We start from the raw sequence: 11,684 nt of genomic DNA on the forward strand, positions 1-11,684 counted from the left end.
CTGAGGGTATTTTTCCTGTTATGGGATCGCCCTTTGCAGATACTTGAAAGACTGGTTTTGTTAAAACTCCAGACAACGCATGGCAGTTGGCTGTGACAAAAGGACTGTCAGTCATCCAGTATGTATGGGTTCACCCAACAGAGACGACCTGCAGGTGCAATGAACCATCTGCAATGCATTGGCAGTGGCAGTGAAGGCCACCACTGCCCTCCGCTTTAATGTGGTTGTTCTGTGCTTCTCAGTACCTTCCTAATTGCAGAAATAGTACGAGCAGATTTGGCTTTGTGAATATAATTTTTCTGACATAAGATCCAAGGAGAGGAATATAAATTGGCCAGAAAAAGCAGTAAACTTGAGGATTGGGAGCAGTTTAGGATTCAACAAAGGAGGACAAAGGGATTAATTAAGAGGGGGGAAATAGAGTATGAGAGTAAGCTTTCAAGGAAAATAAAAACTGATTGTAAAAGCTTTTATAGATATGTGAAGAGAAAAAGATTGGTGAAGTCAAGAGTAGGTCCCTTGCAGTCAGAATCAGGGGAATTTATAATAGAGTCACAGAGTCATAGAGTTATGCAGCACAGAAAGAGGCCCTTCGGCCCATCGTGTCCGCGCCGGCCATCAGGCCCTGTCTAATCTAATCCCATTTTCCAGCATTTGGTCCGTAGCCTTGTATGTTATGGCATTTCAAGTGCTCATCCAAATGCTTCTTGAATGTTGTGAGGGTTCCTGCCTCTACCACCCTTTCAGGCAGTGAGTTCAAGATTCCAACCACCCTCTGGGTGAAAAAGTTCTTCCTCAAATCCCCTCTAAACCTCCTGCCCCTTACCTTGAATCTATGCCCCCTTGTTATTGACCCCTCTACTAAGGGAAAAAGTTCCTTTCTATCTATCCTATCTATGCCCCTCATAATTTTGTACACCTCAATCAGGTCCCCCCTCAGCCTTCTCTGCTCCAAGGAAAACAACCCCAGCCTGTCCAGTCTGTCTTCATAGCTGAAGCGCTCCAGCCCAGGTAACATCCTGGTGAATCTCCTCTGCACCCTCTTCAAAGCAATCACATCCTTCCTATAGTGTGGTGACCAGAACTGCACACAGTATTCCAGCTGTGGCCTAACCAGCGTTTTGTACAGCTCCATCATAACCTCCCTGCTCTTATATTCTGTGCCTCGGCTAATGAAGGCAAGTATCCCATATGCCTTTTTAACCACCTTATCCATCTGTTCTGCTGCCTTCGGGGATCTATGTACATGCACACCAAGGTCCCTCTGATCCTCTGTCTTTCCTAGGGTCTTACCATTCATTGTGTATTCCCTTGCCTTGTTAGTCCCTCCAAAATGCATCACCTCACACTTTTCTGGGTTAAATTCCATTTGCCACTGTTCCGCCCATCTGACCAACCCATCTATATCATCCTGCAGACTGAGGCTACCCTCCTCGCTATTTACCACCCCACCAATTTTCGTGTCATCTGCGAACTTACTGATCATACCTTTTACATTCACATCCAAATCATTAATGTAGACCACAAACAGCAAGGGACCCAGCACCGATCCCTGCGGTACCCCGCTGGACACAGGCTTCCAGTCACAAAAACAACCTTCGACCATCACCCTCTGCCTTCTGCCACTAAGCCTGTTTTGGATCCAATGTGCCAAGGCACCCTGGATCCCATGGGCTCTTACCTTCTTGACCAGGTTCCTATGCGGGACTTTATCAAAAGCCTTACTGAAATCCATGTATACCACATCCACTGCACTATCCTCATCCACACACCTAGTCACCCCCTCGAAAAATTCAATCAAATTAGTCAGACATGATCTTCCCTTGACAAAGCCATGCTGACTATCCCTGATTAATCCTTGCCTCTCCAAGTGGAGACTAATTCTGTCCCTCAGAATATTTTCCAATAATTTCCCTACCACTGATGTTAGGCTCACTGGCCTGTAATTCCCTGGTTTATCCCTACTACCCTTCTTGAATAATGGTACTACGTTAGCTGTTCTCCACTCCTCTGGCACATCCCCTGTGGCCAGAGAGGTTTTGAAAATTTGTGTCAGAGCCCCTGCAATCTCCTCCTTTGCCTCACACAGCAGCCTGGGATACATCACATCCGGGCCTGGGGATTTATCCACTTTTAAGCCTGCTAAAATCGCTAGTACCTCCTCCCTCTTGATGCTAATATGCTCAAGTATATCACAGTCCCCCTGCCCGATTTCTATGTCTACACTGTCCTTCTCCATAGTGAACACAGATGCAAAAAATTCATTTAAAACCCCACCTACATCTTCTGGCTCCACACACAGATTGCCACTTTGGTCCCTAATGGGCCCTACTCTTTCCCTAGTTATCCTCTTGCCCTTAATATACTTATAAAACACCTTAGGATTTTCCTTTATTTTGCTAGCCAGTGTTGTTTCATGGCCCCTCCTCGCTCTCCTAATTTCTTTTTTAAGTATCCCCCTGCACTTTTTGTACTCCTCTAGCGCTTCCTCTGTCTTTAGTCCTTTGTATCTGCCAAAAGCTCCCCTTCTTTTCCTAATCCATTCTCGTATATCCCTTGACATCCAAGGTTCCCTGGGCTTGTTGGTCCCACCCTTGATCTTTACAGGAACATGTTGCCATTGTACTCTCTCAATTTCCTTTCTGAAAGACTCCCATTGCTCCGATGTGGATTTTCCTACAAGTAGCTGATCCCAGTCCACTTTGGCCAGATCCTGCCTTATCATATTAAAATCGGCCTTCCCCCAATTTAGAACCTTTATTTCCGGTCCATCTCTGTCCTTTTCCATGACTACCTTAAATCTCACCGAATTATGGTCACTGTCACCAAAGTGCTCACCTACTAACACTTCTACCACTTGCCCGGCCACATTCCCTAGAATTAGGTCCAGTACCGCCCCCTCTCTTGTAGGACTTTCTACATGCTGGCTCAAAAAGCTCTCCTGGATGCACTTTAAGAATTCTGCACCCTCTAAGCCTTTCACACTCTGACTATCCCAGTTAATATTGGGGAAGTTGAAATCCCCCATTATTATTACCCTATTATTTGCACATTTCTCTGAGATTTGCCTACATATCTGTTCCTCTATCTCCCCCTGACTGTTTGGGGGCCTATGGTACACTCCCAGCAAAGTGCTTGCCCGCTTTTTTTTTTAAGTTCTACCCATATGGCCTCATTAGAGGAACCTGTTAATATATCATCCCTCCTTACAGCAGTAATTGACTCCTTAATTAATATTGCGACACCCCCTCCTCTTTTACCCCCCCTCTGTCTCGCCTGAAGATTCTATACCCCGAAATATTGAGCTGCCAGTCTTGCCCCTCCCTCAACCATGTCTCCGTGATAGCAACAATATCATACTCCCATGTGTTCATCAACACCTTCAGTTCATCCACCTTATTCGCAAGACTCCTTGCATTAAAATAAATGCCATCCAGCCTTGCCCTACTCCCTTGTGCCGCTACATATTTGCTCTGCCTTCCAAGCTGACTTGTTTTTTCCTCTATATTTGGCTGTACATCACCCCCAATTATAGCTCCACTCTGTATCCCATCCCCCTGCCAAGTTAGTTTAAACCCCCCCCAACAGTGCTAGCAAACCTCCCCGCAAGGATATTTGTCCTGTTCTGGTTCAGGTGCAACCCGTCCGACTTGTACAAGTCCCACCTTCCCCAGAAGCAGACCCAGCGATCCAGGAAACTAAAGTCCTCCCTCCTGCACCAACTCTTTAGCCACGCATTCATCTGCTCTATCCTCCTATTCCTATACTCACTAGCACGTGGTACTGGGAGTAATCCAGAGATTACAATTTTTGAGGTCCTGCTTGTAGTGATCAATAACATGTCATTCTGTGGTGGACACTAGGTGGAGCAGTAGAGCTGTGTAGAGCTGTATGTATAAGACTACACTACCCAGCTGTATATATATTAAGACTACATTACCCATGAGGCTAGGCTACCCACAAGGCAACAGTCAAGATGGCAGCCTGCACACAGGAGCACACATGCTGCATCTCTACAGATACTGTACCTAGAGAACGTGTACTGAATAAATGACTAGCTAGAAGCTAGCTGTGTTCATAATAAGAATGTCTAGTTATTAATGAACATAAGATGGTACCAGGGTGGTGAAGATCTGCTGAAAATTGTGAAAAGCGACATGGAGAATCTCGAGGAAAAAATCGACTACAATTGGCAGATTTTTAAACAACAATTCGAACTCTACATTGCAGCCATCGGATTCGGTACGAAGCCAGACGCAAGGAAGATAGCGTTGCTGCTTACGGTTGCAGGCCCGCAGGCGATAGAGGTATTTAATACATTTGTATTTCATCCAGTGGAGAACAGAGAAAAATTAGAAGATGTGCTAAAAAAATGTGATGCACATTGCTCTCCCAAAATGAATGAGACCTATGAAAGATACATCTTCTGTTCTCGAACACAGCAACAAAATGAGACTTTTGATAGCTTTATAACTGATCTGAAACTGAAAGCACAGACATGTAATTTCTCTGAGCTCAAAGCATCCATGATTCGTGACCAGATTGTGTTTGGTATTCATGATAAAGTCACGGAACGTCTGCTGAGAGAAACCGAACTAAATTTGGAAAATGCGGTGAAAATATGCCAAGCCAGCGAGCTAGCTCGACAGCACACGAAGACTTTCAGTGAAATCAATAATGATGCGATTGTAATGAGTGATAATGCTGCTGTCGGTGCTGTGTCCTATAAGGGGAAGAAACATGGGCAGAACAGAAATGAAAAGCAATCGGAGGATGACATTTTTAATTGTAAACGCTGTGGTTACAAACACCAGTTAAGACAATGCCCAGCATTTGGAAAAATGTGCACAAAGTGTAGTGGAAAGAATCACTTTGTCAAACAATGCTTTTCAAAAGTAAAAACAACGAAAGGGCAACAAGTTAAAGTGATTGAGGATACTGATTTAAGTGAGACATTTCTTGTAGGAATGGTGTCATGTGACAATATCAGAAAAGATACAGAAAATGTGCAGCCCTCAGAAATGGACAATGCTGAACATAAAGTCAATGCAGTAAAAGTGGACAAATGGATGATCCCACTGCAGATAAATGGAGCATTAGTTACATTGAAACTGGACACTGGGGCAAAAGCAAACTTAATCAGTATGAGTGACATTAACAATATGAAAGAAAAGCCCAAAATACAGAAAAAGACAGTACTGCTGAAGGACTATATGGACAGAAAATAGATAGCTTAGGTGTATGCAGACTCAAAGTGACAGTCAAAGACAAAGTGCATCATCTCATGTTTTCTGTTGTGGCTGAAAGACTTGATTCGATACTAGGCGACAAAGCTTGTGAAGACTTAGAACTGGTCAAGAGAGTCTACCGTATAAACTGTGCCATAAGCAGACCAGATGACTCAGGTGATGAAGCAGAGAGCCCATCAAGGATGAAAAGGCCAAAGGGTATCCATGTCTTCAAAAAGCCTAGTTTCTCCAAGAAGAAAGAAAAAGACTTTAAGGTCAAAGAAAAACACAAAGAGGAAAAACTCAAGGAGAAAAAATCCAAAGATATAACTGCAGCAGATGTTGTTAAGCAGTGGAAAGAGAAAAAGAAAAAGAAGAAGCCTGCACCAGAGCAGGAAGCAGTTCCGGTGGATACTCCTTCTTCCCTCAGGCCAATCTTTGGTGTTCCATTAGCCGAGGCTGCTGAGAGGACTATGCTGTATGATGGGATCCAGCTGCCAGCAGTTTTTCGAGAGTGCATTGACTACATTGAGAGTTATGGCATGAAGAGTGAAGGAAACACTGAAACCCTCTCCAAGCAAAGATCGCAAGGAGACCTAGATCTATACAAGAGCAGATTGATGACAATGTCGCAACTGCATCTTGTCATTCACCGCCAAAACAATCTCATGAAGACACATCAGACTTACCCGTGTTGAGAAGATCCACACGTGAAGTAAAAGAGCCTGATAGACTTAATCTTTGAGTACAATGTAAAGCTTTGAAAATGTGTTGACTGTTTTGAAAATGTTTATGTTTATAGAGCACTAACAAAAGTGTTACTGATATTATCTTTATTGTTTTCTTGAAAGTTGATTGATACTGATTTTGTTAAACCTCAAAGAAAGGAGGATGTAGTGATCAATAACATGTCATTCTGTGGTGGACACTAGGTGGAACAGTAGAGCTGTGTAGAGCTGTATGTATAAGACTACACTACCCAGCTGTATATATATTAAGACTACATTACCCATGAGGCTAGGCTACCCACAAGGCAACAGTCAAGGTGGCAGCCTGCACACAGGAGCACACATGCTGCATCTCTACAGATACTGTACCTAGAGAACGTGTCCTGAATAAATGACTAGCTAGAAGCTAGCTGTGTTCATAATAAGAATGTCTAGTTATTAATGAACATAAGACTGCTCTTTAATCTGCTACCTAGCTCCCTAAATTCTTGCTGCAGGACCTCATCCCTCTTCCTACCCATGTCGTTGGTCCCAATGTGAACCACGACCTCTGACTGTTCACCCTCCACCTTCAGAATGCCCTGCAGCTGTTCAGTGACATCCTTGACCCTGGCACCAGGGAGGCAACAAACCATCCTGGCGTCACGTCTACGGCCACAGAAACGCCTATCTGTTCCCCTTACGATAGAATCCCCTACCACTATTGCTCTCCCACTCTTTTTCCTCCCTTCCTGAGCAGCAGAAGCACCCCTGGTGCCAGGAAGTTGGCTGCTGCTGCCTTCCCCTGGTAAGTCATCCCCCTCAACAGTATCCAAATCGGTATACCTGTTTGAGAGGGGGATGGCCACAGGGGTCCCCTGCTCTACCTGCCTGCTTCTGCTGCTCCGCCTGATGGTCACCCATTTCCCTTCTGCCTGTGCAGCCCTTACCTGTGGTGTGACCAACTCACTAAACGTGCTATCCACGACCCTCTCAGCATCGCGAATGCTCCAAAACTCATCCATCCGCAGTTCCAGCGCCTCAATGCGGTCTGCTAGTAGCTGCAGCTGGATACATTTCCGGCACACATGGTCGTCAGGGACACCGGCAGCGTCCCTGAATTCCCACATAGCGCAGGTGGAACATAACATGGGGCTGGGCTGTCCTGACATGACTTACCCTTTAATTAATTTAAATTAATTCAATACCACCAATTCAAGATATACTCTAGGGCGCTTGTATGGCAGAAGTCCCCGCTACACCAGAGAGACCCTAGAAAATATAAACCACAGAATTGAAGTTACCTTACAGCTAAATGATATATTTAAGGGCTCTGGTTTACAAACAAACTATAAACCACCGAGTTTAATTTTAAAAAGAGAGAAATACTTGCCACCCAATCACTTACCTGCTTTCTGGTGACATCACACTGTAAAAAAGCCCGCGAAAGTGAGGTTTTATACTCACCCGGGCCTCGGCTCACTGGTCCCTCTGCTCTCGACTCCAAGCACTGTAAGAAAGCCCGCGAAAGTGAGGTTTTATACTCACCCGGACCTCGGCTCACTGGTCCCTCCGCTCCCGACTCCAAGCACTGCAAGAAAGCCCGCGAAAGTGAGGTTTTATACTCACCCAGGCCTCGGCTCACTGGTCCCTCCGCTCCTGACTCCAAGCACTGTAAGAAAACCTGCGAAACAAAGAAATGGCAGACAATTAAATACATACTTTTGTTCTGTCTTCACAAAGGAGGACACAAATAACCTCCCAGAGATGTCGGGGAACACAGGGTCTAATGAGAGGGAGGAACTGAATGAAATCAGTATTTGTAGGGAAATGGTGTTAGGGAAATTGATGGGATTGAAGGCCGATAAATCCCCAGGGCCTGATAATCTACATCCTAGGGTACTTAAGGAAGTGGCCCTAGAAATAGTAGATGCATTGCTGGTCATCTTCCAAATTTTTATAGACTCTGAAACAGTTCCCATGGATTGGCGGGTAGGTAATGTAACCCCACTATTCAAAAAAGGTGGTAGAGAGAAAACGGGGAATTATAGACCGGTAAGCCTGATATCGGTAGTGGGGAAAATGCTAGAGTCCATTATAAAAGATGTAATAGCAGAGCACATGGAAAACAGTGACAGATCGAACAAGTCAACATCGATTTACAAAAGGTAAATCGTGCTTGACTAATCTACTGGAATTTTCTGAGGATGTAATTGGTAGAATAGATTGTGACGGGGGTGGGGAGCCACGGGGCCGTGTTCACACAGGACCGTGCTCTTCGGGTAATGTAGGTTCTGGACCCAAGTGCAGAAACGAGGCGAGAGGCAAATATACAGTACTTTGTTTGAACTTTACTAGATTCACACATAACTAGATTAACACAAGGAACACAGCAATATACATAAGAACTAGAGACAAGTTACAAAACGACTAGTCAAGATAGGAACTCAGGACAGCTTCCATGAGGACAACCCACTTGTCCATACTGAGCTTGAGACAAGCTACCACAAGGGCAACCGGCTTGCCGAGACGAGACTCGAGACAAGCTACCACAGGGGTAATCAACTTATCAATACAAAGCTCAGGACAAGCTCCAACATGGCAACACGCTAGTCCAGCCCAGCACCTTATCAAGACTAAGAACAACAAGAACACAGACTTAGATACATCTTAAATACAAAGCTCGAGAGACACCATGGCAACCAGCTAGTCAAAGCCAGGAGCCACAGAGCGAAGGCTAGTCCCCGGTTAGGACCCGGTTAGGACTGAGCACAGAGTGAAGAAACCACAGAACTTATATACCAAGGAAACCAGGTGAAACCCATGAACAGCTAACAGGCCGTTAAGAACTAACACAGGAGGCTAGAAACAATTAACACAGGAGGCTAGGAACAATTAACAGAGAGCTAGAAACAATTAACAAGGACTACAAACAAGTGAAGGTGCCATCTAGAGGTTACAGAAGGAACCGACTGGCACCCTCACATAGATAAGGGAGAACCAGTGGATGTGGTATATTTGGACTTTCAGAAGGCTTTCGATAAGGTCCCGCATAAGAGATTAGCGTGTAAAGTTAAAGCACATGGGATTGGGGGTAAGGTACTGACTTGGATAGAGAACTGGTTGGCAGACAGTAAGCAAAGAGTTTGAATAAATGGGTCTTTTTCTGAGTGGCAGGCAGTGACTAGTGGGGTACCGCAGGGATCGGTCCTAGGACCCCAGCTATTCACAATATATATTAATGATCTAGATGAGGAAACTAGATGTAATATCTCCAAGTTTGCATATGATACAAAGCTGGGTGGGTGTGTGTGCTGTGAGGAGGATGCCGAGAAACGCCAGTATGATTTGGACAGGTTGGGTGATTGGGCAGATGCATAGCAGATGCAGTATAATGTGGATAAATGCGAGGTTATCCACTTTGGTGGCAAAAACAGGAAGGCAGATTATTATCTAAACGGCAATAGATTGGGAGAAGGGTGATGTGCAACAAGACCTGGGTGTCCTTGTGCACCAGTCGCTGAAAGTAAGCATGCAGGTGCAGCAGGTGGTTAAGAAGGCAAATGGTATGTTGGCCTTCATAACGAGAGGATTCGAGTACAGGAGCAAGGATGTCTTGCTGCAGTTGTACAGGGCCTTGGTGAGACCACACCTTGAGTATTGTGTGCAGTTTTAGTCACCTTATCTGAGGAATGATGTTCTTGCCATCGAGGGAGTGCAGCGAAGATTAACCAGACTGATACCTGGGATGGCAGGAATGACATATGAGGAGAGATTCGGTCGACTGGGTTTATATTCGCTGGAGTTAAAAAGAATGAGAGGGGATCTCATTGAAACTTATAAAATTCTAACAGGACTAGACAGACTAGATGCAGGAAGGATGTTCCTGATGGCGGGGGAGTCCAGAACCAGGGGTCACAGTCTAAAGATAAGGGGTAAGCCATTTAGGACAGAGATGAGGAGGAATTTCTTCACCCAGAGAGTGGTGAACCTGTGGAATACTCTACCACAGAAGGCAGTTGAGAACAATTCATTAAATATATTCAAGAAGGAGTTAGATATATTTCTTAAAGGGATCAAGGGATATGGGGCGAAAGCAGGGACAGGGTACTGAATTTGGATGATCAGACATGATCTCATTAAATGGCGGAGCAGGTTCGAGGGGTCGAATGGCCTACTCCTGCTCCTATCTTCTATGTTTCTATGTTTCAGTGAGCGCACTGGATACAGCGAAGTCTATGAGCCCCGACAACATCCCGGCTATCATGCTGAAGAGTTGTGCTCCAGAACTAGCCGCACCTCTAGCCAAGCTGTTCCAGTACAGCTACAACACTGGCATCTATCCGACAATGTGGAAATCTGCCCAGGTATGTCCTGTCCACAAAAAGCAGGACAAATCCAACCCGGCCAATTACCGCCCCATCAGTCTACTCTCAATCATCAGCAAAGTGATGGAAGGTGTCATTGACAGTGCTATCAAGCGGCACTTACTCACCAATAACCTGCCACTGATGTCCAGTTTGGGTTCCGCCAAGACCACTCGGCTCCTGACCTCATTACAGCCTTGGTCCAAACATGGACAACGGAGCTGAGTTTCAGAGGTGAGGTGAGAGTGACTGCACTTGACATCAAGGCAGCATTTGACCGAGTCTGGCATCAAGGAACCCCAGTAAAACTGAAGTCAATGGGAATCAGGGGGAAAATGCTCCACTGGCTGGAGTCATGCCTAGCACAAAGGAAGATGGTTGTGGTGGTTGAAGGTTAATCATCACAGCCCCAGGACATCGCTGCAGGAGTTCCTCAGGGCAGTGTCCTAGGCCCAACCATCTTCAGCTGCTTCATCAATGACCTTCCCTCCAACATAAGGTCAGAAATGGGGATGTTCGCTGATGACGGCACAGTGTTCAGCGCCATTCACAACTCCTCGGATAATGAAGCAGTCCGTGCCTGCATGCAACAAGACCTGAATGACGTTCAGGCTTGAGCTGATAAGTGGCAGGTAACATTTGCGCCGCACAAGTGCCAGGCATTGACTATCTCCAACAAGCGAGAGTCTAAACACCTCCCCTTGACAGTCAATGGCAGCTGTTGATGTTTCTGCCGTTCTTATTTACAGCTCTTCTAGACCCATCTTTTGTTTCTTTACTTGTTCCATTACCATCTCCTTTTGCTTTGGACCATCATACCTTCTGTCATTGAATCCCTCCTGCCTTCCACTCTATCACAGACCTTCCCTTTTGTTCTTTCCTCCCCTCCCTACTTTCCCTGCCCTGCACTTGCTTAAAATCGGTTACATCCTAACTTTTTCCAGTTCTGACGAAAGGCCATCGACTTGAAACATTAACTCTGTCTCTCTCTCCACAGATGCTGCCTGACCTGCTGATTATTTCGAGCATTTTCTGTTTCTATTTCTTGGTTCATTTAAATCTGGTTCAAATCCTTTACCCGTTGTTTAGCTTGATCTTTTAGATATATTTAAGTGGCACACAAAGATATAGCAACTTAAGGACATGGGTAGGACATTCAGCCCCTCGAAACTTTAACACATACAACCAGACTTTCAGACATTAAGGGTTAATGATTGAACAACCTTCTGGGTGAGTGGCGTTGGGGAGCTTCCGTGACGTTAGGGGATTCCTCCTGCTTTGACGTTTCTTTCTATGACATCACGAGGAGGCACGGTTTCCGCCCCCTCCCGAGCATCTCGTTGATTGGCTGCAGGACCCATCATTCAGATATATGTGATTGG

Source organism: Somniosus microcephalus, chromosome 1, assembly GCF_052327205.1.
Source record: "Somniosus microcephalus isolate GS21.2 chromosome 1, FLI_Smic_1.0, whole genome shotgun sequence".
Lineage (NCBI taxonomy): Eukaryota > Metazoa > Chordata > Chondrichthyes > Squaliformes > Somniosidae > Somniosus > Somniosus microcephalus.